This window comes from Cyanistes caeruleus, chromosome 10 (assembly GCF_971803275.1).
Source record: "Cyanistes caeruleus chromosome 10, bCyaCae1.hap1.1, whole genome shotgun sequence".
Classification (NCBI taxonomy): Eukaryota; Metazoa; Chordata; class Aves; order Passeriformes; family Paridae; genus Cyanistes; species Cyanistes caeruleus.
The window spans coordinates 19164731-19190669 of record NC_141710.1 but is presented as its reverse complement, the minus strand read 5'-3'; the positions used below and the strand labels follow the sequence as shown (position 1 = coordinate 19190669).

Genomic DNA, 25939 nt, shown 5'->3' with positions numbered 1-25939 from the left:
ACTTCCACAGGAAAATGAAAGTGTGTCTAACCTTCAAGGAGTTGATATAGCATTTTGAATTATACATCAAGGAGAAAAATTTAGTGGGTAAATGTTAAAATCATTAAAGTAACTTTTCACTGCAAATAGAGAGTGAATGCCTCATCCCAAGACAGCTATGAGATGTATCAGTTTAGGTTTTTAATCCCAAAGTATGCATAAATCTCTCCAGTCTCATCTCTTGTCATCTTCTTGTCAAAAGAATTTTCATTTCACTTCCACCCATCACTGCTCCCAATGGTTTCTGAAAACATTCCACTTTAAAATTTTATCATGGAAAGGGGGAGGTTCCTTCCAGATTTCACACAGAGTTAAACTATGAAACCCTCAGAAGAAGAATTTATTAAAAATAAAAAAAAAAAAAAATAAAAAGAGGCTTAATACAGCTAATAAAAATATAAAATCATATGTCATATAAAATGACTGAACACCCTTGATATTTTCCCTCTCTCCACCTACCTCCATTTTGCTTCCAAAGTCCAGCAGAAAATGCAGAGTTTGGTGCACATTTTCTCTCATTAGTGTGTGTGTGATGCTCTTAGAGGGGAAAATAGAGGGATCAATCACCCAGGCTGATTCCCAAGGACTGCTTCTTTGTGACATCCCTTCTGCCACAAACACCTCATTAGTTCACAAAACCTACAAGTATCTAAAGGCTGTAAAACACCACACCAGATGACATCCATTTGAAATGACTCTATAGTTTCAGTTACTTGTTACTTTCTATGTTTCTCCACCTAATTTCTTTGCATAAGGCAACACACCCTTTTATTTCTGCAGGGAGCAGGTTGATTGGGAGGTCATTTGACTTTATAAATGCACATAAGTAGGGGCTGGCAGCACAAGAAAGATCTGTGCTTATTAGAGCAGGCATGACACATGCATAAGACATCAAAAAACCCAAGAGGTTCCCTTCAGTACCTGTGGTTGTTAAATCCCAGTGAAAGATCATTTCCTACTGCAGATCTAGTTGTAGGAGCTCCAGCAGATGGGATGTGCTCTCCTCTCAGCTCCATCCACACCTAAGGAGACATTTCAGTGTGTGACAGAGCAATGAATTCAGCTTCTACTTTGTTTCAATTGAAGTCAAGTTTTAAGGGATGAGACCTTAGATAAAATATTGCCTCTCACCTGATATTTTACAGAGTGCTAGAAGAAGGAAAAAAAAACTTACAAAGGTAAATAATAGAATAATAATTTTGGTCATAATAATAGCCTAATATCCATATGAGGATGGACATTAATTTGGCATTCTATAACATCTGCAACTTCAGTGTTCATCTATCACTGTTTACTAGGATTATTTATCTATTTTTAATTCTTTGGAAGTAACTCTCAGAAGGGGATAAGAGACAAAATTTGCTATTAGATTTCACAGATACTAACAGAAAAAAAAAAGAAACAATGAACCTGGTTCCCTTGAGCTCCCTCAAAGCTGTGAAAGGACCCTTTTTGTGCCTCACTTTTCATGTCTCTGCCTCTTCCTGGTCCTCAGTTCTTCTCTTTAGGATTTTATACCCTATTTCAAATACCATTATCAAATAACATTAATTCCCAAGCTCACACAGTATTTAGATCTATTCCTCTGCTCTGTCTTCACATCCCAACCCCCATCCCTGGATGTTACTCGATTTTTTCCCCCATAGGCCCAACCTAATACCTTGTTTTAATCTTTGGCTCAGCCGCTTCCAGGTTCCCTTTCCTGTACCCAAACCTTTATCAGATCCATACCTGTCCTATTTTTGCCCCCACCTTGTGTCTCTTTTCCCCCTTAATCTCCCATCTGATCCCAGTTTGGGATTTGGGATCCCGGATTTGGAAGATTTGGTTTCTCACTTCTCCCTTTCACTTCACTCTGGCATCAGTCACTCTGGCATCAGGTCACTCTGGCATCAGGTCACTCTGGCATCAGGTCACTCTGGCATCAGGTCTCCTGCCCAGAGCTCCCTGGTCTCCCCTCCTCTGCTCTCAATGGCAGGCCCTATCCCTTTCAATTCAGTGTCATGACTCCTTCTCCTGCTGCCTGTTCTGTGGGATGCAGGGAGAGGAATCCCATTTGGATGGCATTTTGTCCCTGGATAAATGTGACCCAGGAGGTTTCATTGCTTTTCCATTTCCCTTGAATTTTTTGTGACACTGATTTTGAGACAATTTTAGGAGTAGGCGTATTGTACATCATAAGCACACAACAGCTTCTGGCTGCAACCCAGCAGAAACCTCCTACATTTCACAGGTGGTTTGTGAGCTGCAGATGGAGAACTTCTGTGAAAAAAAAATAAAAATAAAAATAAAACCCATCCATCCTTATTTGTCCTTTCATTACTATTGGTTCTCTTCCCTTCTGCCTTTCTGAGCACTGCAAATTGTGTTCAGCTTAAAGAAAGCTTTTAAAGAATAACAAGTTCTCTTACTTTGCAACACTATTCTGACTGCTACCAAAGTATTTATTTCATTAATTTCCATCTTTCCATTTCTCCTTTGCCCTGTTGCAGAGAAATTTGGTCCTGGCTGGCAATTGCACAGAAAATAAAAAATCTTTAAGTCTGGAAAAGAACTCCAAGATCATCAAGTCCAACCTTTGACTGATCCCACCTTGTCAATTAAACCATTGCACTGTTCCATCATTTCTTGAACACTTCAGGGATGGTGACTCCACCACTTCCCCAGGCAGCTCGTTGGAGTGCTGGACCACCCTTTCAGTGCAGAAATTCCTGCTGGTGACCAACCTGAATCTTCCCTGGAGCTGCAGGTTATGCACTGGTGTCCTGGGAGAGAAGTGGCTGACACTTGCCTGGCAAGAACCTCCTTTCAGGAATAAATGAAGGAGCAAATCTTTAACAGCTTAATCAGACACCAACTCACCAAATTTTACAATATAAATTTGAAATTATTTTCATGAGCCATTCTGCTGCCAGTTTTCCCTGCCCAGGCTGAATTTTCCCTGCTGAGGCTCTTCCTTAAGGAACACTTTGCTAACCAAGAAATCTTTTAGCAAAACCAGTTTTAAGCTTTTGATCCTGCTGCCCAGCTCTGCCATATTCTCACTTCCAAATAGCGCATTAAAGTAAGAGCTGCTGAAAAGCACAACACCTATCATCTAGTGAACTGTGATATCACAGCCTGTAACACCAATTAAATAAATAAAATGTTCTGCACACTGCACTGGGGAAGAGCTTGACTGAAGTGTACAAAGTGATGGACACCATTTGACAATGTGGAGAATCTTTACTTACCAAGATCCCATCAGTAGAATGAGAAACACACTGGAATGAGATACTCAGATAAAAGTAGGTCCTTTTTCACATGGCTATAATTTGTTGACACAAGCTTATCAAAGCAGAAAGTAACAGCAGGGTAACAAATGGATTGGGCAAGTTCATAGGCAGTCAGTTACAAAAAAAAATGAAAAAATTAAAAAAAAAAAAAATCAGTGTTTTTCCATCTAGCTCATCTGCTAGTTTCAGGCAAAATTAAAGGTAAGAAGAAAAGGCCATTTATCTTTAAACTGACTTCAAACTTGCTTCTAATCAGCTGGGAACTTTGTTGTATTTAAGAAAAAAAAATAAAAAGCTAATTTAAAAGAAAAATAGAAACGTATTTCTAGTCTTATTGCTTTTGTTCATTTTCATCAGACTTAAGTACTTAGACTCTCAGAAGGACATAAAACAATGAAAATGGTACTCATGGCAGATGGAAAATGCACCCACTGCAATTATTTTATAATTAAGCCTTGATGGTCTAGCATTTAGAAAGAGTCAACCTATCAGAAAAATCCAAGTCTACAAACACAGAGCTGGATTTGCAAGCGCTCTGCTTGTACTGTTAATGAAGGAGAAATCAAATGAGACTAGGATACAGAAATAAGACTGTACCTTGGACATTTCTCTTTGGTGATATCATATTTTCTTCTTAGAGAAACAGCTCAGAGAGACAGATGTGCAACAAATAGAAGGTAACAGCGCACAGGTGTTTGTTGCTCTCATTTCTGGGTCCAGCTGTGTTCTAATACTACCTGCCAATGTTTCACTAACTGCTGTCCACTGGACCAGTATTTGTGTCCATATCATTCCACGCTGTCTAGATAACAACTAAAACACAGGGCATGGTCTGTGCATTCACAGGGAATGAAAATAATAACATGGTCACTTAACTCGACCCTTCCCATGCAGCTGTAACCTCTCATTAAGCAGCAGCCTCAAAAAGGCTGAGTTTTGAATCACTGCAGTGTCCCTGCTACTTGAGAGGCTGTGAACTTGCTGGCTGATCCCAGCATTCCATACTGTTAAAAAACCAGAGATTTTTAACAAAAACAAGTGCAGCTCCCACCAAGGATAAAGGCCTGCAAAGATCTAGAAGATCTCAGCCATTGTTTAGAAGTAACGCAAAGCCAGTTTCAAATAATCTTCAAAACAAAATACACAGTGAAGACACAGGTTGTGTCTTCAAAGAAACTCTAGAGCTGGGACTCTCAAAGGGAGATGTTTAAAATACCCATTTTGCATATTTTGTATACATCAACTTGAAAAAACATCCATCAGTGAGTAACAGTTTGGAATACTGACTTGATATTCTTTTTACTTACATTAGTGAAAAGAAAATTTCAAGCAAATAAAGGGAAATGTGAACTTTAGATTCACAAAGTTCTTCATAACAAGGCCATGGATTTAAATAGGAGGCATAAAAATAGAGCTGGTTAATTTTATATCCTATTCATACATGAAAAAATTGATATAATGAGTACCTCAACAAACTGACATGGTTTTGAGAAGTTCAGTTAACATTTCAGTTACATGCAGAGCTCAGCTGGGCCCTTTATTCAGGGGATATTTTCTTATAACGCACAAATGTGGCTAAAAATATTTTTAATCCAATTCTAATTTGCCTTGCCACACAAAAATAGCATACAGCACAATTAATATGCATAAAACATAAACCCATTAATGGACTGCATTTAGGTGAGTTAAAGGAAGTGAACCAAGATCATCATAAATCTTCTTATGTGCTTTTGGTGATACACTGACAAGTAGGAATTAAATATGCAAGGAACTTTTATTGAACTGTCCAGATCCTGTTTATATTCAATCAAAGTTGCCCACTTTATCATGCTGCTCTTGACATTGCTATGAAATAGATAACAGCTAAATCAGAGACTGTCAAACTGAGGTAACTTCCAGAAATTAAATGATAATGCTGAGTAAAAACCATAATTGAAATGCACAAAAAAAGAAGAAAGAAAAAAAAAAAGCCTCTAAAACAATGGAAATTGTTTTAAAGCAGTGGGAAAGTTTAAATGACATTGAAGAGACACCAAAAGTCCCTGATACAGCAACAGAATTGAGCAGATTGTTTGGGAAAAATGTCATCGTTGGAGCTTTCTTGTGCCTTATTACACACAGACATCATCTGGGACTCTGCACAGTGCTGAATTACTATTTACAGCAGTTTGACCTTGAACATTAGAGCTGCATTAATACAGCCCATTCTGTGGAACTGATGGATAGTTAAGAGGTCAGTGAAAATGTATAACAGATTTTTGTATTCAAATAGGAAAGAAAAAAAGAATAGAGACTTGCATAGATCCTAAAAGGAAGCATCTGTTCATAAAACACCTGGACTGGCAAAGGGCATCCTTTTCTACACAACAGTTAAGATGCAATACATTATTGATCAAGCATTGTAACAGGTTTAGCAACCTTTCAGAGCTTTCATGATGCTCTAATTATGGGATGTAAATTGGAATCTCTAAAATATGTGAATTTCCTGAGATGAAATTTAGCCACCCTCAAGCATGCTCAATTAACTGAGTGACAAAGAATTGCGAGCAGGAGTTTAAAATTCAGTATTCATTCAAAAGAAACCAATTTGAGGATTTCAAATACTCCACTAACAGCAAGAGACTAGCAGTATATAGCCTGATTATTTCACATCCTAAAGCTTTTCTCACCCCTACATTTATAGAGACATCTGCAAATGCTAATAGAGTTCTCTCTAGGATGGGGATCATTAAGTCAAAGTACTCGAGCACAATGGGCAATGAAAGATTGAATTGGTTAGTGCTCATAACAATCGACAATGATGCTAATATATATCAGTACTTCACTGAATTTGTGCAGTGTATTCAACATCTGGAGACTCTTCCCTGGATTTTATGCAATCACTATAAAACTTTAAATAAATACTCACTAACATGCACATTTCAAATATATATATATATATCTGTATCCTGTTTTCCATTATCTGGAATTGCCCATAAAGAACTTGGGGAATCAATGGGAGAAGAGAATAATGAGCACTTTCATCCTGTGGGCAGCCAGAAAGGTGGCACAGTAAAGTCTGCTCCTGCACGTGATACCACCACCATGTCCACGGGAGACTTGATCTGACACCAGTTACAATCACAGGGAGATTGTCCCTGATTTCTAAAGAGTTCAAGAGCTCCCTCCTCAAAGTGTTTTCAGCAGGGAGGCAGGAACCACTGAGGAGAAAATCCCCTCACTGTGTTGCTGTTTGGTCACACTCAAAGCAAGAAGCACCAGGGGGGTTCAAGTGGAGAACAGGAGCGAAGGCTCCTGTCTCCCCTCAGGTCTGAGAGCAGCTTGCAGCAGGTGCTGGGGGAACCAGGTAGGTGCAGTGCACCATTCCATCTGCTCACCCTGGAAAAATTGATTCATTGAAAGCTAATTCTATTAACAGAATACAAAATTACACTGCAAAGAGACTGCCTTAAACCTTCCCCTTCATGCAAAGCTCCTCTTCCCATCTTGAGACCTAAGGGCTCAGTTTTCCCCCACCCTGAGGAAACTATATCCTACAGATACAAATACTTTTATGGATCTCTCCCGTACCTATTTGCCTTCAAAAGGCTGAACTAAAACCCAAAACAGACTGAACTGCAAAAATTGTATGTCAAATTCTTGATTGAGCCAGAGGTCATAGGTCATTTATATATCTACACACATGGAACTGATAACTTTCCTGCACAATCACATGATATTTGTTTTAAAATAAGAGCTTTTTCACACATTTGCATCTTGAATGCATTACTGACTGTGAACATATATTATCACTCATCTGCACAGGAAACTTTGGGACATACAGAGTTATATATAAAGCTGAGTATAAAGAGGTGATAAAGTTCTGTTTCTTTACAACATCTATTCGTATTTCTTGGGGTAAGAAACATGAGTACAACCTAATGTATTTACTGAAGAAAAGCACTGACTTACACCTCTCGTAATAAAATTTTCTTTGTTTAAAATCTGGATATTATTTACACCAATTTAAATTATTGAAAACCCTCATTTAATCACTACAATAACATGAAGAATGGGTTTATGGTTTTCCCTTGTAAAAGACACTCATGTTTGTTTTTCTCTTCAAATTATGAAATATAAAAGTAACTTTTTTAATGAAATATTTCTTTTGTCAGCCTTTCATACCACCTCATATCATTTGTCAGTAAGAAACAACTGCAGTAGGATTAGACATCTCAAAAGACATAGGACAGGTTTTATAGCATAAGGCAACATATTCTTGTGTCTGTTAAGAATAAATAAAAGTATAATCTACTTCATCATGATTTTTCCCTCATTGTGAAATTATCAATTTCTTTTCCACAAGAAATCCAGAAAAAAAAAAACCCTGGAACATTTCTGCTCCATATATTGTTGCCTCTCAAGATCAGCAGCTCTCCTTTTCACACTGTGATGGATGCTGCACTGGATTATAGAACCCAACTATGTCTGCTCTGCTGTTTCCTCGATATTGCATTCATTGTATTCCACAGCATGAACTCACAGGCAAGATCCTGACTATTGCTCCATAATAAATATCACAGATGAAGAGATGGTCCAGTGTCAATGTTATTTTTGTGGTGCTGGCACACTTCCTGAGCAAAGTGTTTGGTAGTAAACACTATTTCAGTTGCAAAAAGTTCTCAGGCACTGCTGTAGCATTCAGACAGAAAGTAATTTTTCTAACTATTTTAATACACTTGATAGAGTTTTTTCATTCAGCAGCTCTTTGTACAAATCAATATTTCTCTTTCCTTTCTTGAACATTTGAAGGAGCAGGGGGTGATCCTGTCAATACTTACACCAGAGGGAAGTTCAGCTGCACTGGTGCCTGGTTTTATTCAGCAGTACTACACATGCAGTGAAGTGCTGGCAAGACTCATAGCCTTGATATATCAACTCAGTTCTTCCCTGAAATACAACCATCTCTGGGGTAAAGCATGATAAATATTCAACAGCATAGGGAAACACTACACTGCAGATTTAAGAACCAATCTGGCAAATACTTACACAAGAGTATATTTTCTTCACACTGCTAAAGAAAAATACTTATATATATAAATGTATTCATAGGCACAAGATTGCAGAGTACGGGACCCAAGAGAAGGAGAAAGAAGGAGAAGGAGGAGAAAGCCTTTCCAGTGCACCCCTGGGGCTTCATTGTGGATTGCATCTCTTGCCAAAACACAGAGAGGATCTCAGCTGGTCAAACTGGCAGCAGCTGGAGCCCAAGCCATTCAGGAATGCTCTGTAGCAGGAGTGGGGATGTCAGCCTAGCACTGCCAAAGGTCCAGTGAGCCAAGGAATATGCCTGAGCACTGCTGACAGCAAACCAGGCTGTTTAAACATCTGGGCATGAAGATGGAAGGGAACAGGCAGGAGTAAATGCCCCTTGCTGGCACAAGTTTGCAGGATGTATCTCATTCACTTGTCCCTCTCAGTTTCACCTCTGTCCCAAGATTTGGTAAATTTTTTTTAAATAATACACAGCTTTAGAAGGTCTTCAGAAAGCTCAGCTCATGCAAATTTTCACAGATGAGATAGTATTTCAGGGGTGTAATGGCTACTCTTTGGACATCTGATCAAGTATATTTCCTATTTTTTCATAGGAAACTAATTTCTTCACTGATCTTCCTTCATTTCAGTACTATAAAAAGAAACCACCTTAAACACCTCTCTGGCACTGCTTCCCAGAGAAATGTTTCCCTATTTCACTCTTCATAAAGGTCTGCAATAAAGAGATACCTGTAAGCCATCCTTTCTAAAACTGTATTTTCCATCTAATAACCCATACAGAACCAGAATTACAGGAAATATGTTAATGGATTTCTTTTTTCCACAGCCCAGGCTTAATTCAACCTCTTCAGTGCACAGAAATAGAGAATCTTTCATTCTCTCCTGTTTGGGTATGCAGCTTAGTGAAGTATAAGATGGTCTCTTCAATCTACAGAAACTCACTGACACAAAAAGATAGATCTATAATATTTGGAGATCACATATTTGATATGCATTGCAAAACTTGCTCAGGCAGTTACTCAACAATAACAGGCTGAAGTCATCTGAGCCAGCTGAAAAAGCTGCTTTTGTTTTATACTTATGAGCCCCTACTATGACATTAACAAGGTTATCTATAACCATAATGGCACAGCTGCAATCATTCTAATTTATTATCTGGAGGCTTGATTTTTTTTTTTGCAGATTGGTTGGGTTTATTTTCTTTGGTGTTTTTTTGTTTGATTTTTTTAATGGGCAAAATTGGGGTTCCCATTTCTGTCTTGTTGAAGACTGGATTTTCCCATAAAGGGACATTTCACAAAGTTGAAGCTTTAAAAGAAAATAAATGTCAATTCAGTTTGTCCTTTCAACCCACACCAATTGAGGAACAGTTATTTTTTTGCTGATGAAAGTCTCTTGGCCCTCTGGCAAACTCAGATTAGGAGACAACTGATAATTTCAAAGCTTCATGCAGGATTTGAGCATACAATTTCCATTTTGCTCTTGATGTACCTGAAGCTTCAGAAGTGAATAGGTAAAAACCTACAGCAAATTCCAGCACAGCACATGCTCAGCTATGAGCACACCTTGTACTGAAACATTCATTTGTAAGAATTTGTAAGATCAAGCAAACCCTGGTTCATTCTGCTGTAAATACCTTGCTACCTGCATGGTGTTAAATTATTCTGGGGCTATGTCACATGCTTGGACCTTGAGAAATGCAAGACTGCTACTAAACAACAATATTTCTGTTCCTTGGAAGGGAAATGTATTTCTGTACTTCATGTGCAGTTAAACTATCATCATATTTTGGTTGGAGTTCAAAATTAAACTACTATACCTATGCTCTCCTTTTGTGATTTTTTTAATTTCTCATGTCTAAAGCTCTTCTCCTGACCAACAGCTTCCTAGTAATTCCACCTATCATTTATATTGGTAGAGAATATTTCTAGGGCAGCTACTATCCCCACCTTTTTTGGTTGTACAAAGAAAAAGAAACAATGAAATTTCAAGAGAGCAAAGACTTTGAAAAGGGCAAGGAAAGAAGGAGACCTCCAAAGCTTATACAAACTTTCCATTCACAATCTAATATATCTGGACAAGCCCAAACTGAATGAAACTTCTGAACTTTTAGCCACCTATGCACTGAGTGCACTGAAGGTGTTCTTTCTATATTTTTAGGAAAAAATATAAGCCACATTTACCATTTTGAAAATTAATGTTCCCTTCACTTTGGTTTTTATAACATTAAAAAATTGGGTTGATGAGCATTTCCCCTAAAATTGTTTCTTCTGCCAACAGTCTGCAGATATATTATAACCACCCATCATTGAAGTGACAATACTTGCATTATCCAGAAAAATAATGGGGATATAGGAAAATCTAGCTCCTAAAAATGTTCGAAGCTGACTCAATATCACATAGATTTCTTCAGGTTCAGATTACCATTATTTCTGTGAGTAATTACCTAAGACATTTGGGCCAATATTTTGGGAGTACCTTTCAAAAAGAATGAATATTAAGCATTAATTGTGTCTCCTTAGGATATAAATATTCACTTTTGGAATTAAAAGACATTAAAGACATACCCCAGATCATTTAAGATATATGTTATATAGTGCAATCTGTTCAATAAAGACACTGTCATCTGCTTCTCATCAGTTTTGACTGAGAAAATACTTTGTGAGATAGAAAAGTCCCTTGTCAACACATTTTCAAATGAACAGAAATTCAGACTGTTTTTGTCTTTTTTGTTCCAGTCAATACAATGGCTTCATGGGATTAAATTAAATGTAAACTCTACAAAGGTCACAAGCTATTAGTCCAAGGTAGTCCAAATTAATCAATGCATAAAGATCTCAATAGACCAAGTGATACCTAACGTTCCTCAGCAGTTAAATTTCAGGGCAGCCCCATGGGTAAGGATATAAATTCTGTTGGGGTGTTAGAAACACTGGAGATTCATTTTCAGACACCCACGTGCCAAAGGAGTGTGAAAACTATCCGGTGGCCTGTCATTCCCATCAAAGTCTTCAGCAGAGCTATGGTACCCCTGCAACTTCTTCAGATTTTCAGCTGAGAAAAAAGCTTGGGGACAGTTGTTATATACAGCTAACCCCTCCCACTAAAAAAAGGAAAAAACCCTTCTAGCATGCATGCACATTGAAAGATACAAGTCACTAAATTAATTGCTATAGCAAAATTTAAAGGGTAAAATGCCAGAGATCATGGAAGTACCTTCAACTCTGAGTGCAGCCTCTAGACAGCATTCACTGGCTGAGCAATTATCCTGCATGGACCTTGTGCTTGGCCCTGCATTCTCAGGAAGGTGACTGGAAGGTTGTGACCCTGCTGCAGGCTGGTGGGCTGTCAGTGAGGCAGCACCATCCCTGCTGCTCGTGCAGACACAAGGAGCAGCCAAGCTGCAATTAAACAAATGGGCCTTGTTTTATCCACAGTTGGGAGGATAAGGTAGAGCAGGTTATGTTCTGCCTGTGTCAGGAGGACTTTGCTGGTTTGATCTACTCTCGGATGTGTTTTTATGCAAAGTGTTTCTTTTTAGAGCAGTTTTTTTAAAAAGGTCCCTGATAGACAGAAGTCCCATCCTTCTGCCTCAGGATGGAACAAAAAACAGCAGCAAACCCACACATATTACAGAAGATGCCCTGAAAAGTCTTCAAGAAAGAAATTAAAAATACAGAAATCAAAGTTTACTGTTCTATTACTCATCTCATGTTCACTCTTACGGCTCTCTATACAGCAGCCTAGACTTTCAGAATTAATTAACTATAAATTTCTATTCTGGAACTTGATATGGTAATTCAGTTTTAGCTGATCCTATGTAAAATCAATGGGATTAATGAATATACTTGCATCATTCCCACCCTCTGCTCCTATTTATTCTCAAAAATTAATTTACACATTAAAAAGGTCTTTTCTTTGTATCTTTGCCTTTTCTGTGTCATGGTGTAATAGCCTATTTCTTGTGCTGCAATTGATTACACTTACAGAGTGAGGACAGAAGCTTGAAATGGGAATTCTTGTCTAAAAACACGTTGATAGGAAGTCTACCATCTAAAAACTAGATATTCTCATTTTCCAGCAAAATCTGGATTCATTCTTATAGTGAGACAAAAAATATCATGTGAAGGGCACTAGCAGTCTAATTAAATGAATTTATTAAAAGTTTCTGGTTTTGACAGGTAAGAGATAGCTGTCATTCTTTTCAGCACTTTGTGAATTACTTCTGTCCTTCATTATCCCGAAAGATTATTATTGCTCTGTTTCTTGTGAGTGTAGTGAGCTAGAACAGCAGAGATAATAGGTTATTATAGGAAAATTTGACTTTGACATTTATATGATAAATTTGAAGTCAATTAGAGGGAAAATACTCCATTAGATAAAGTGAGTGTACCAATTACTGCAGCGAAGAGTTATTGCTAATGGCATAATTGAAATTTATAGAGTGGTGGTCCCAGAACTGTAGAATTAGATTGCATGAATGATGACAATAGCAGGCATGTAAACATTTTTTGTTCCTAGTCATTTACAGGCTAAGGATGGAGGGAGGTTTCTTTATTAGGATTCCATCCTGATATTAAAAATCCAGACTTACCAGGAAAAGACTGATGTGAGATACCTTCTTCCATTAGTTCTAGCAATAAGAAATTACATAACCCTTTTTGGTAAAAGTTGTATGCATTTTCATGGAAATTAAGTACATGTATAAAGAATCATTAAGAGAAAGTAAAAATAAAGCTTTTCATGGGAGGAATTAAACAAATATATTACTTAATATGAACACCGAGCTACAGGGGAAACAGAAATATATTTCGACAATTTAGATAAAGAGGTGGAAAAGAGGGGAGGGTTTCTGCCTTAGATATTGGATTGTAAAATAACCTCATGAAGAAACTACATGAAATTCAATTTATAGCAGGAAGACAAATATTAGAGAAAATCATGTCAGACTAGACCAAAAGGACAGGTTAGCCAGGATTTGATTAAAAACTTGCCAGGCACGCTTTTAACAATTCTGCATTTTCTAAAAGCCTTAAGGCAAGCACAAAAGTTGAGAAAACAGTACAAGTAGGGAATACACCAAAACCCCTACCTATGATGTGCTGTTTTCCTGTTGGTTTCCTCATGTTCATACCCAGCTGCTCCCTCCTGCCTCACCTCCACTCACGCTGACAAGGACCCAGCACGAGGCTGCAGCTCTGCCCCGGTACATCAAAGGCTGGTGACAGAGGCAGGAGCTCAGCTGGGAGCCAGATCCATGCTGGACACTGCTGCCTGACCCCACAGAATTCCAAACTTCTCCAGCCAAAACAAAAGGCAGGTCTGGGGTTTTCAGCAGCACCCAGCAAACACCTCAGCACAAAGGGCAAAAGGAGCTCTGTAATCACCACCCCGAAGTTCTGCAGGTTCAGCTGTGGAGCAAAAGCTAAAAGGGGAGCCAGTGTCCATCCTGTGCAGTGCTGTGGCAGGGAACAGCTACAGCAAATGAGAAATACCAGTGTGAGGCCTGAGAAGGGCACACAGGACATATTTTAAGTGCCACTGTCACCACACCAGGCGAGCAGATCTGTGTTTCAATCCAAAGAGGACTCATCTCTCAATCATGCTGATCATCTCCACTGACTTATGGGGAATTAGTACTTGGTGAGGGCCTGGCACAGGTTACCCAGAGAAGCTGTGGCTGCCCCATGTCTGGAAGTGTCCAAGGCCAGGTTGGACAGGGCTTGGAGCAGTCTGGTCTGGTGGGAAGTGTCCCTGTCCATGGCAGGGGGTTGGTCTTTAACGTCCCTCTAACACAAGCCATTCTATGGTTCTATGACTCTATGAACTTAGATATTCACCTGCCATAAAAAGTGAGTTCATTATGTGCCAAAATAGAAGTTAAGGTTTAAATTGAAGATAACTCAAGACCACCAGCTTTGATCATTCTGGTTATGGTGTACTGACATGAAAAGTCTTGGTGCACATGCAGAGCTGGATCTGTTAAACTGTGCTGGGCTCTGGTGAGATCTAAAGGACACTGCTCTGCTTTCACCCACTCCATAGGAGAAACAGACAGACACAGGCTTACTCTGGTCTGTTATTCCCCAGGTAAACAAGATATTCCTCAAGCAGCAGAACCCATAAGCCTGTTTCTTTATAGATTTGGGTCTTGTCCCCACACTCCCTTGTCAGCAGCATCATTGAGAGTCTCCCTCTCCTTCCCCTCACCCCCCCTTTACTCCAGGGCTGAGCTCTGCAGGTGAGCTGCAATCTCTGCAGAAGCCAGGCTGAAGGCAAACACATTTCCCAGCAAACAGCTCCCACAGGACAAGTGTGCAGAGCTGGAATTCAGCCTGCCTTTTCCCTGGGGGCTAATCTGGGTCTCTCCTTCTCAATCTGATCACAATCTTTTTGCAAAGATAAGATAGCGGGAACATAATTTACTTTCTATTTCAAAAGTTCCCAGCTGGTAACTGGAGAGAAAAAGGACCCAACAATCACATATCTATTGTTTCTTTCAGAAAGTAGATGAAAAATAAATTTGAGACACAATTTTTCACTAATGTAGCTAAAATAAAATAGCAGATACCTATTATGGGAGCAAAAATATGTGCAGAAGCTAAGGTTGCTTTGTTGTTTCCATTATGAACTCTGTTTCCTGAGCTGTCATCACTTCTTCACTGAAATTTTGCTGCCTATTGGGTTTTCTGCAGTTGGAAATAAGGGAAGCAATAATCCCTGTGTTACTTACTGCAGGGTAGGGGATGAGACAAGAGCCCAAATAATTTCTGGCTGGCCTGCTAACTTCTTCTTCACTTATCCCACTTATAGGAGCCCATCTCACCCCTGCAGCTACTGCAGCCCAAATAGTAGCTTAGACTTCATTGACATTTCTTCTCTGTTTTCAAAAGCCAACTCTACATGCTTTCAGATACAAAATATTACCAGTAATTTCACTCCACACACAAAACCCATTCCTTCCAAAATGCTCTCTCACAAACTCAACAGTTATTCCTCCTCAATCCAGTTTCTACTCAATTCAGCATATTTCCAACTCCAATGAGAGGTGTGCAGTGCTCCCCTCCACACCCTGCCAACCCAGGTGACTGATTCTCACACCCCTGAGGAAAACTCATCCCTTCCACCTGCAATCCTTTCCTCTGCACCCTCAGCCAGGGGCACAACTGTTAGAGAACACAGTCATGAACATCATCCATGAACATCTCCTTATGCATTCCCAATGGCTCTGTACGAGGGATGGAAACTTCCAAGGAGCTGCCCTGACATGGTTGTGCTGTGTTACCTGGTGTGTCAGCTGGTCTGTTATTGAGGCACATTTCTCCTGCCTGCTGCCTCCAGCAGAAGTCTGCAGTCATTAAGGCATTAGTGCAAAGCATGGACACGGAGCTGTGCTGCTACCTCTGGGTTATGTTTAATGAATGAAGCGTGGCTGAAGTGCACTGGGACTCAGCCTGTCCAAATTACTTGTTCTGAGGATGCCAGTCTGAGCTTCAGCCTCCTATGCTTAATGTTATACAAGGGACTACTTGTAGAAATAGAATGGAGATTGCCTCTTAATTTTGACTTATTTTCCTTTCCTGTACAACACTGCCATTTGAGAATGCTGGTGTGGTTCCCTCCTTCATTTCCCTCCACTTAACTCACAACATTCCAACTAAAATTTCACCAGTTTAAAATGCTTTTAATGCATTGGGCTTTATTTGCTTTTTTGTTCTTTGTTTAAAAAGCTCAGTGCTTCTTGATGAAATTCAACCTGTGAGCAGAAAGATGCTCAAAGGACAGGCAGAGATTTAAAAGCTCCAAGGCTGGAGTTTTATTTGCGCTAAATATTGCTGACTCCATTTGGTCTTTTAGCCAACTCTGATCTAACTTAGCTCACTCTTCTTAGGCCTCCTGCCAAAGCAGAGCTTGCTTTTGTTTAGTATGCTTAGAGTATTTTTATTATCACATTGGTGTTATATCCTTTGCCCTACTGGGGAGCTTTATTATATCCTATGATCTGCTCAAAGTGGAATACAGTTTGGGTTTTTCTTTTGCTTAACCATTTAGGGTAGCAAAATGAAAGAACAATTTGCTATTTCACTGTTCCATAACACTTCCTACAGCAGGTGAATAACTGGATTCTGGTTCAAAACAACTGTGCATTTGACAAATTTATTGACAAATGCTTTAGTGGACCAGCAAAGAGATTTTTTGGCTACATGCCCACATTAGCAGTTGATACAAACACTAAAGCCCCAATTCTCTTTGCTGTAAACCAAAGACAACAAAAGTAAAAGCAGTAGATCAGCATAGAAAGTGACACATGAATCAAGATCTATTTTCATCACAGTAAAATGAGAATAAACCTATCTGCCCCATTTTATCTCAGTCCAAATGAACAGAGTTAAAATTTAACCAATTTTTTTAAAAGCAAGTCAGTCTTCCAGACAGCATCCTCTCCATTTCTCTTTTCCTTCCCTAAATATCAATTCTAAACAGCGTTGCCAGGTAGATACATTGAATAAGAGACAAAATTTCCTTCTATTCAGAGTTACTCCCTGTATGCAAGCACCCTAGACAGCTTTGGACTAAAATTATAAACCAGTATTGATGAAACAATTTACTTCAGCTTTTATGTTTGCACTCAAGGATGTATCAAAACAAGCTCTAATGGTCAGATTTCAAAAGAAGTTGGTATGAGAGCTCCAGCTGGGAACAATGACAGCAGCTAAGCCTGCAGCCCTTTCAGAAGCGCAGCCTGATGGTATCCAGAATTGTGAATCATTCAGAATAGTATATTTTCTTCTTTTGCCTTCTTTAAAGCTACAGAAGCCTGTGTTTACTTGCTGTTTTACAGCTTCCTCTACCAACAGCCCTGTAATCATTAGATGAATTACCCAAGCATGGCAATTACTACAGAACAGATGCTCATAAAAAGAAAAAAAACAAAAAAAACCAAAACAAAATAAAACCAAACCTCCTCATTCCTACAATAATATAATACACTTTCTTTGTAAATCTGATATTTTTGTTAATACTGCTAGAACAATAAATCTGCACTTGCAGTGATCCTTTCACTTAAAAAACAAAAAAACAACCTTCGTAAAGGGGTATAGAAATCTATTTCTTTCATGGTTAATACCTAGTACAAAAGAGATCAAAATACTGTGGAATATCCAGACTGTAAATAAAGAAAATATGAAGTGTAAAACTCTTAAACTATTTTATTTAGGATTTTATGGCCCAATTTTCAATATACCTTCAGCTGGAGGATGCCAATGGGCCTGATGAGCAACAGGAACCTACATCCTGCTGTTCTTCCATGAGAGTTGGACCTTTACTGTTTGGTTTTTTTTACAATTTGAATTTTCATGCCAACTCCAGTTCACAATAATCATTGCTGATGAGAAAGTTTTGTTTAATTTGTTTTGGAGATGACAATGACAATAGCACTTGCATCTATGAAAAGGTTATTCTGGAACATTTACCAGCAAAAACAAGCACCTCCACAGTCATTTCCATTCCCTGCACCAACTTTTGGTTGTTTTTGGGAAATGTTCCCACTTGCTGTTCCTCAAATGTTTTCTTCAAAGCATGTGGTGCTTAAAAATCAAGGGACTTTGTGTTTTGTCCCTGTTCTGCATGATCCATGCACAGCAGTAATCACCAAAAGCAAAGAAATTAACCCCCCTCTTTTTCACTTCTTTTTCCATCTGTTCTCAATGGGTACACTATTTTAAACCATAAATTGGTGATATTACCTGTTAAATCTTGCTGAAATTATTTCTGTGGCATGTAATCCACAGTCATTGCTTTTAGAGTTTATGTCCTTGAATGAACAAAATACTGAAGCTCATGGGGGTTTACACCAAAATATTACCAGGATCTGGATGCAAGTGGCTTCTGACAATATTGTGCAATTTTGTTTCTTTTTCACTTTTTGCAAAGTACTTTTAAAAAGTCACTTTAACAAGAAATTTCATTGCCTAATGGGCTGTGACTGTTCATGATAGGATTTCATTTTAAATTCAGTTCATTATGGTGTCATTAGGGAAGATATGATTTGTCTTATTGTATCTTATCATTTACCACGATTTCTATGTCCATTATTAGTTTGGATTTCCAAAGTAAGATATTCACTCAGCACCTGATTAAATGCACAGCAGAAGTCGAAGTGGAAGATGAATTACCTTATGGTAGAAAAAAGCAATGAACTGAATCTCAACAAATCTGGTCCCTTTCCCACTCTGGGCAGGTTGTTTTGTGGTAGAATCTGCCTTCATGGTAGAGCTCCTCATCAAATGCAAAGACAAATACTGCACCAGCCCCAGCTGTCAGCCAGTCACTGGAGATGGAAAATTCTCCAGGAAAAAGCCTCTCATCCTGCCCCACGTGCCATGGGCAGAGCAGATTGTGCAGCCTTGCTGAGCCTCTTGATGCTGTGCTAAGGCAAGAAATGTTAAGTGCAATGATCAGGTGGGTGCTCCTTTACAGCCTCATTGTGCTCACCCTTTACCTGCTCTTTGCAGATCACTCACTTCAGCACTACTTCTTTATTTATCAGAAAAGCTGAAATTTTAGCCTAATGAACTGCCTTTGTCAGGCATCACTTTAGCCTCTGACCACCTTTTCCTACTGAAAGTACAACAGCACCAAGGTCAACTGCACCATTTCCAGCAAGCAAATCTTCTTTAAAACAACTGGCTGCTGTCACAGTGTCAGGGCAGCCCATGGTGTGTCAAAAATACATTGAGCCTCAAGAGATCTTATGGAGAAATTAAACTTCTTTTTCCATTGCACAATATTTAGAGGAGAGCCACACACAGCTAGATGCTGTTTACTTAGATTTAAAGCTGTGCTCAAGTCACACACACAAAAAAAAGGAATAAATAACATGAATGAACAATTTAGGACAGAATTTTCACAAATCTTTAAGTCTCATTTTGACAGTGATGCTCTCTTAAAGCTGACCAATGTTTATTTTGTTGTGGCTGGAAATGAAGCTCGAAGCTCATTCACTTGTTTTTGATTAAAATCTCAAAAACCATGAGACATTAAAGGCTCTGTGATCCTTCTTTTAACAGCACAGTAACAGCAGCCCTTGTCCTTCTCCCACTGGCTCTGCATGATCTCTTCAAGGTGAAGGTGGGCAGACAATATCCTGATAAAAAATGGATTAATCCCCAAATGGTTATTCAATACTGCCAGCTAAAAATAATTACAAAATTGATTCAAAATGAAAAAAAAAATCAGTAAGAAAAGAGTGGATTTTCTTCAGAATTCTTCAAAATCAGATTTTTCAGCTTTTTATTTTTAACTGGCATTTTATTTTTTCAATGTCTTTTTTTTTTGCCTATGTTTAGATAAAGCAAAACCAATTCCCATGAAACTGAAGTACTTCAATTTACATCAAACTGGTTTCTGGTTAACCAAAATAAAGTTTTCCAAATCCAATAACTACCTCTCCATCCATTGCAAAACTGAAAACCATCAGTAATAGCCATCTTGCTTGGGTTGCAATTCAGGTTTTCCCCCTTCAGTTTACATTTTGGCCAAAACACTGAAAACACCTCACATTTGCCAAGATCTATCCAAACACAAAGGATTATGGCTGAGTGCTCTGGAAACCTCTTTAGGGCTCTGGGAGATGAGAAGTGCTTTGGTACCTTTGCTTTTGTTTGTACAGCTGTAATAGAGTTGGTGGACGCCACATTTCAGTGCCACATATTTGGGATACTCAGGGGATGCTCTCCAGGCAATTTCTACAGCTTGTTGTAGCTTTTATGGTATGGGAGACTTTTTTTCTTTTTATCAGCTATTTATGTATTATGATCCACGTACCAGAACTAGACAAGATGGAGATTTGTTCAGTGTTGAACTCCTGCAAAGATCCGATCCACATTTCTGAGATGAGAAGCTGAAGCAGCAGAAATATTTTGCGTATTAGAGGTTTCAAATTCCATCTTGCAGAAATGGTAGATCACATCAGTATGCACTTTTAATCTATTACAGCAATATCAGCAGTCCTTGATTTCTCAAAAATGGGGTTATTTGTGAAGGTAGAGCAAGCTGTCACCATCTGACAGGTTTAGATTATTTCACCAGGGACAGCCACTGCAAGGCACAAACAGCAACTGATTCATTTCTCATCACACTACTCAGCACCTACTGCACAGCCAAGCTGGGTTAATGCAAATTAAAAGTTACCACCTTTGTACAATCTTTATTCACTAGCCATAAATACAGAGCAAGCCCTGTTTATTGTTAAAGTTTGCATCTTAAGTGCCTTAGTGCTTTACAGCTAATTAAAAAAAGAAAATCATTGAGTGTTAAAACCTAACAAATCCTGTGCTCCTTTATTCCAAAACAAAACATGTGGCAAAGATGCCACATGCTGAGCTGGCTCATCAGGAACAAGCACAAGCAAGTACTGAATACAGTTTTGCCCCTCAGTGATTAATTACCCCTTGTGCCTTTCCATTCCCATCTGGGAGAACGATGCTCTGGGATTTTGTCTGCTAATAAAGATTTGAAAATTCCAGCACAACTGACTTCTTGCAATAATTATTTTATCCACATTTTTGCTGCGTTTAGATATTGCTAAATCATCAGAGAAAAAAAATCAATAAGAAAATCAATAATGGCAAATATATGTGCACATGTACCACCTCCACGTGTGTGCACAGCCCAATGCAAACGTGTTTTACTAGACTTGCCCAGAACATCTATTATCATTTAAATTATGGGACATGGCTAAGTCACATCCAGGATTTTGCAAATTCAAAACTAATGGATCTTTTAAAACAATCTTTGAGAAACACAACCTAAAGATTTTCCCTAAATAATTTTTCTATTGTGTAGAAAGGGGTGGGTTTTTGCATTGCTGTGTTTGTCTCCTTCCTCATCTGAAATGAAATTTAATTATTGCTGCAACTCTGTGGCTTGTGCCTCCCTGTGGCTTTGGGGTCTGCTTTTGATTTTTAATGTGACCTGTGACAGACAGCACAGAGGAAAGAACAGGAAATCTCTGGGGAAACTGAGAAATAGGCCTATCTGAAACAACTTACATTGATTAATTTTATGAAGAAAATTAATAGACTGATACTGCTAAAGATGATTTTACTCCAGCATGTAATACAATGAACAAATGTTATGTCTTTCATGCCATGAAGACAGAAATTCAGAAATGTTTTGTCCCTACATTTACAAATCCCATGAATTCAAGTCCCAAAGCATTTGAAGATCAATAAAAGTAAAACCCATACTTCTTTAAAAACAACCCCCAGATGAATAATTTCAAAGTTTAAGTAAATGCTACATAACTTTTTGCCCACATGGAAAACCTGCATTGTGTCTAACTTCTGGACACAACTGAGAAGGAGAACATCAGAAGGAAAAATTACTGTCTCAGAGCTCAGCTCTAAAGTGCCACCCCTAAGAATGGAAATCTGCTCCTCCTCTGACCCAGAACTTACTCACAATATTTGGCAAGTACTCCTCTCACAGGGGAACACTCCTGGTTTCCAGCTGCCTGGGCTTGGGCACTCACAGTTGGGTTGGCAGGACTTGCTGAATGTCATCAGCTGCAGCTGAGATCAATTATAGCTGTGCTTTAAATGCTAAGATGTCTTTTTAAAGAAAGAAGAAAAAGAAGAAGAAAAAACCTTCTACGTTTTGGTCTAGAAACCCCAGACTGGGTGACATTTCCTACAAGATGAGAATTTTTGGCTTGACCTTTCTGGGCTTCTGTTTCCCTGGTGTAAAGCAGGAATGTCACCTGCTACTCTGGAAACTGCTATTGGAAGGTGAGTTCATCCATATCCATAAGAGGCTTGGAAAACATTTTGAAAGCCCTAGAGAAATGCAATGAGTAAGTGAAGCAGCACTTGGATAGTTATTACAAGGCAATTTTCAAGGCCACACACACTATGTGAGAAGTGGAAAAAATAGTGTGTAAATCTCCCTAGGGCAAGTGAAGAAGGCAGGAAGTCATAATTTATCAGTGACCAAAGAGAGCTGAAGCAAGAAGTTGACCTGAAAGTTCATGTGCATCCTTAATACTGGGCTTTCTCATCTGGCTGTTGGACTTTTCATAAAACATTCTTTAAAATGTTTGGGATGGGAGGGGGTTTCTCCTTCAAGTATTAAAAGACTGCTTCAGTCAAACTGACCAAAACACAACAACTTGAGAGTAAAAATACAACGTTATGTGTGTCAGGGAAATGCAGTGAAGATGATTTATAACTAATTACCCTGGAGATGATGTGTCTGTAATTGAGGTCTCTCCATCAGGGGGAAAAATGCTTGTGTCATTAGAAACAGCAAACAGAGGACCAAATCCATCAGTAGCCAGCTGGAGGCACTTCCAGCAGCACACAGGAGTTTTAAACTTTGATGTCAACAGTTCAGCCTATGACGTTTGGTCAGAAAAGTTTTTAGACCAATGTCAGTGATTCTTTAACTGAGAATTAATGGAACTCTGCAGCTGATTCTTGGTTACATGAGCAGGCCAGGAAGGTGACAGTGACAGTGAAATACTGGATGTGCCCCACTCCTTCCTGCCTTTCACCCAAGTGAACTCTCAGCACATCACAGTGAGATATGGTTTCTTCTGCAGGTCAGACTACTTGCAGCCCAAGAACATTTTCAATTTCTGTGCTGAATAACAATTACAGCAGTAATTCAGCCATACCTATGGCAAGCACATACCCTAAAGCAGTACTTGGTGCTCTTCCTGCTTGTATGTTTTTAACATTTCATTCCTCCCAGCAAAAAATTTACTGCAGGTGTGCTCCAGCATATTTGTAACACCCAAATATTTATAAATATCTTAGGGAGGTCTCTCCTGATCTCACATCTAATGCTGTTGATGCATCAGAAATTGCCTTTTCTTTTAGTAGGACCATCTGGAAAAGAATGAGAAACCCCATCACACATCTGATATTTAACCAAACAGGAAGTACAGCAGGAATATTGCTGCATTTCTACTGTGCCAGGGTGGTGTTGCCCTGTCCCAGCAATGGCTGGACTTTCTTCACTTCATATCTGTGTCTCTCTGAAGCCAATGGAGCCCAAGCCAAACACAAGTGTGCCACTGCATGCTGAGCACCATGTGGGAAAAAGCATTCCCTTACCATGTTCCAGTAGATCAAAATCTTCTCCTGTCCTTCAGAAATGGAGTTGCAAGGGCAATGAGGATAAAAAATGGAAGACAAAAGTGGGTCTGAAGAAAGCAAAAACCATAGATGAGGTACAGAAAAAACCCAAGATCAGTTGCTTTACAGCCTAGATACATTAAATCTCCGTATCACAAGATACACTAAACACAGAAATGCATTGTACCTCATTTATAGGCCTACTCTTCCTAACACAAAAGTACTTCAAAAGCAACTCACACAGCAAGAAGGGCTGAAACTTGATGAACTTACCTTTCCTAGAAAAAGGTAGCTAAATATCATATGATTTATTATTTTGGAGGAGTAGCTTTTGCCTGCCACACTCATCACTTTAAATAATGTTCAGCATTGTTAATTCCAGCGAGTGTTTTCTCAGTACATGGCACCATTACATAATATCTGAGCAGGGATGACAGCAGTGGGACTTAATTATTTCAGGAGATGCACTGACTTAACATCTCTGCCTTGTGTTCCAGCCAGACATTTGACTGACACTCCTCCTGACTGGGCACAGGAGATTTCCTTCCTACCAATGAATGAATCATTTTGGCCCATGCAAACAGGCAGGAACCGCTGGGCACAGCTAAAGGTTAAACCCAACTTCTCGCTTGCTCTCCCACCACCACAGACTCTGCAGCATGCAGGCCACCCCAAGCCTCCCCCTGTCCAGGGTGAGCAGCAGGATGGTTCCTACATCCACATTGTGCTGGGCAGCTCTCTTACACTCTCACAGAAGCATTTCTAAACAGATCCTTCTGCCAGAGCTCTCATTTAAACTTTTTTTTTTTTTTTTCCCTCAGTGAAGTAGATTAGGTACACACGAACTGTTCTTCAAAGCTCTCTATTTAGATGGTTTTTAGGTTACATTCTCTCTTTCAGGAACAAACACATGAGCAGTCCTGTGTCTTAAGGTGCTTGGTTTTGTCTTCTGACCACTTCCTCCAGTGAAGCACAGATTCTGCTGGGTCTTCCAACTCCACTTCTGCTGAGCAGTCAAGCTGCCTAACCATGAACTGCAGAAAGTTTTAGCTATTGACCATCACTCTATTGATCAAATCTCTTTGGCAAAGGCAACACAGCAGGTCTGTGTGTGTTTGTCTGTTGTCCTTTCTTCCAGATCAATTCCTGTCCCTATCCTGGGGTCCAAGAATCCATTTTTCTCCATTATTGAGGCAGGGCAAAGATGCTCCCAGACACCGTTCATGAAATAGATTTTAGGATACCATCCACTCCATCCATTCATTCTTCCAGTGATCAAGAAAGCCTGATGTTCAAACCACAAGACATTAATTTCTCCCCTCAGATCCCATTTTATTCTGGTTCAAAACTATCTTGTTCCTAAGTTGCTAATTCTATCAACTAGTTTTTTTTTCTAGTTAACATTTTGTCACTCTAAACTTTGGCTAAGCTTTGGCCAAAGTTCCAAAGTGTTGGGATTTTATTTCATCTGGAAAAAAATGAAGTCATTTTGGAGGATTATTTTCCTTATGTCATGGAATAATTCGCACCAGGAATTTGAAGAAGTGCAGAACTGGAAACTGATCAAAGTATGGAGAGCCTGATCAAGGTAGTTGGCCTGTAAATACCAAGTCCTATTTCTCCTTCTCCAGAAAGCACACAAAGTGATCTGCAGCATTTTACTTCAGCTCAATGTCCCTTCCATCCCCTGCTCTGACAACTATTTAAAGAGGAGCCTTGATGTGACAGTATCAGATTTTTGTCACACCTCCCATACCCACATTTCAATTACCATGTTCCATGGGACAGCAGCAGCAAACAAATTTAAGCAGCTTTTTCCACAAAGCTCTGTGGGCCCACACAGGCACGAAGAGGGATGACATCTAATTCATTCCCAGTATTGTGTGTGATGAAAAACAAAGCACAAGGGAACTCAAATGGGAATTGAACACTTTAATTGTGATTTGTACTTCTCAAAAAAGCTGAAAGCTCTTAATATAAAAATGGCTCTGACACAGCAGAGCCATATTGCTATTATATTCAGTGTTAAAATCTGAGTGCTACTGGCACATTATGGTATACTATTTAAATTCACTCTACTCAGAAACCTCTTCCTTTCTCATCTGTCTCACTTTTTCACTGAACTGCACTCCTTTCCATTGCCAAAATGCCTTTGGAATACATTCTTCCAAACAAGATGGGGTGACATCCAAACAGTGTCTAATACCAAGGGCCTTCCTGCAATAATTGTACTCCCATTAACTCGTTCTCATTTGCAAGGTATATCAATTTCTGATCCAGCCTGGAGTCCTCATAATTAATTAAGTCTGACTTTTTAAATGATGTCTTTTATCCCAGAAAACTTTGTAAATGGGAGCTGGGTGTTCCCTTCACAATAAAAAGGAACATGATTAAAAAGCTGACAATCATTTTCTGTTGCAATGCTTTTGGGCCATAGCCAAAAGGTTTGGA

General features: G+C 39.1%; 1 protein-coding gene across 1 annotated transcript in view; it reads right to left on the bottom strand.

Moving 5' to 3' along the window:
• Positions 1–25939, bottom strand: part of LOC111933206 (uncharacterized) — a 105218-nt gene that overhangs the window by 57468 nt on the left and 21811 nt on the right. The window contains exon 4 of the mRNA XM_086844328.1: positions 961–1061. The gene's annotated coding sequence lies outside the window, so the exon portion shown is untranslated. The remainder of the gene's footprint in view (positions 1–960; positions 1062–25939) is intronic.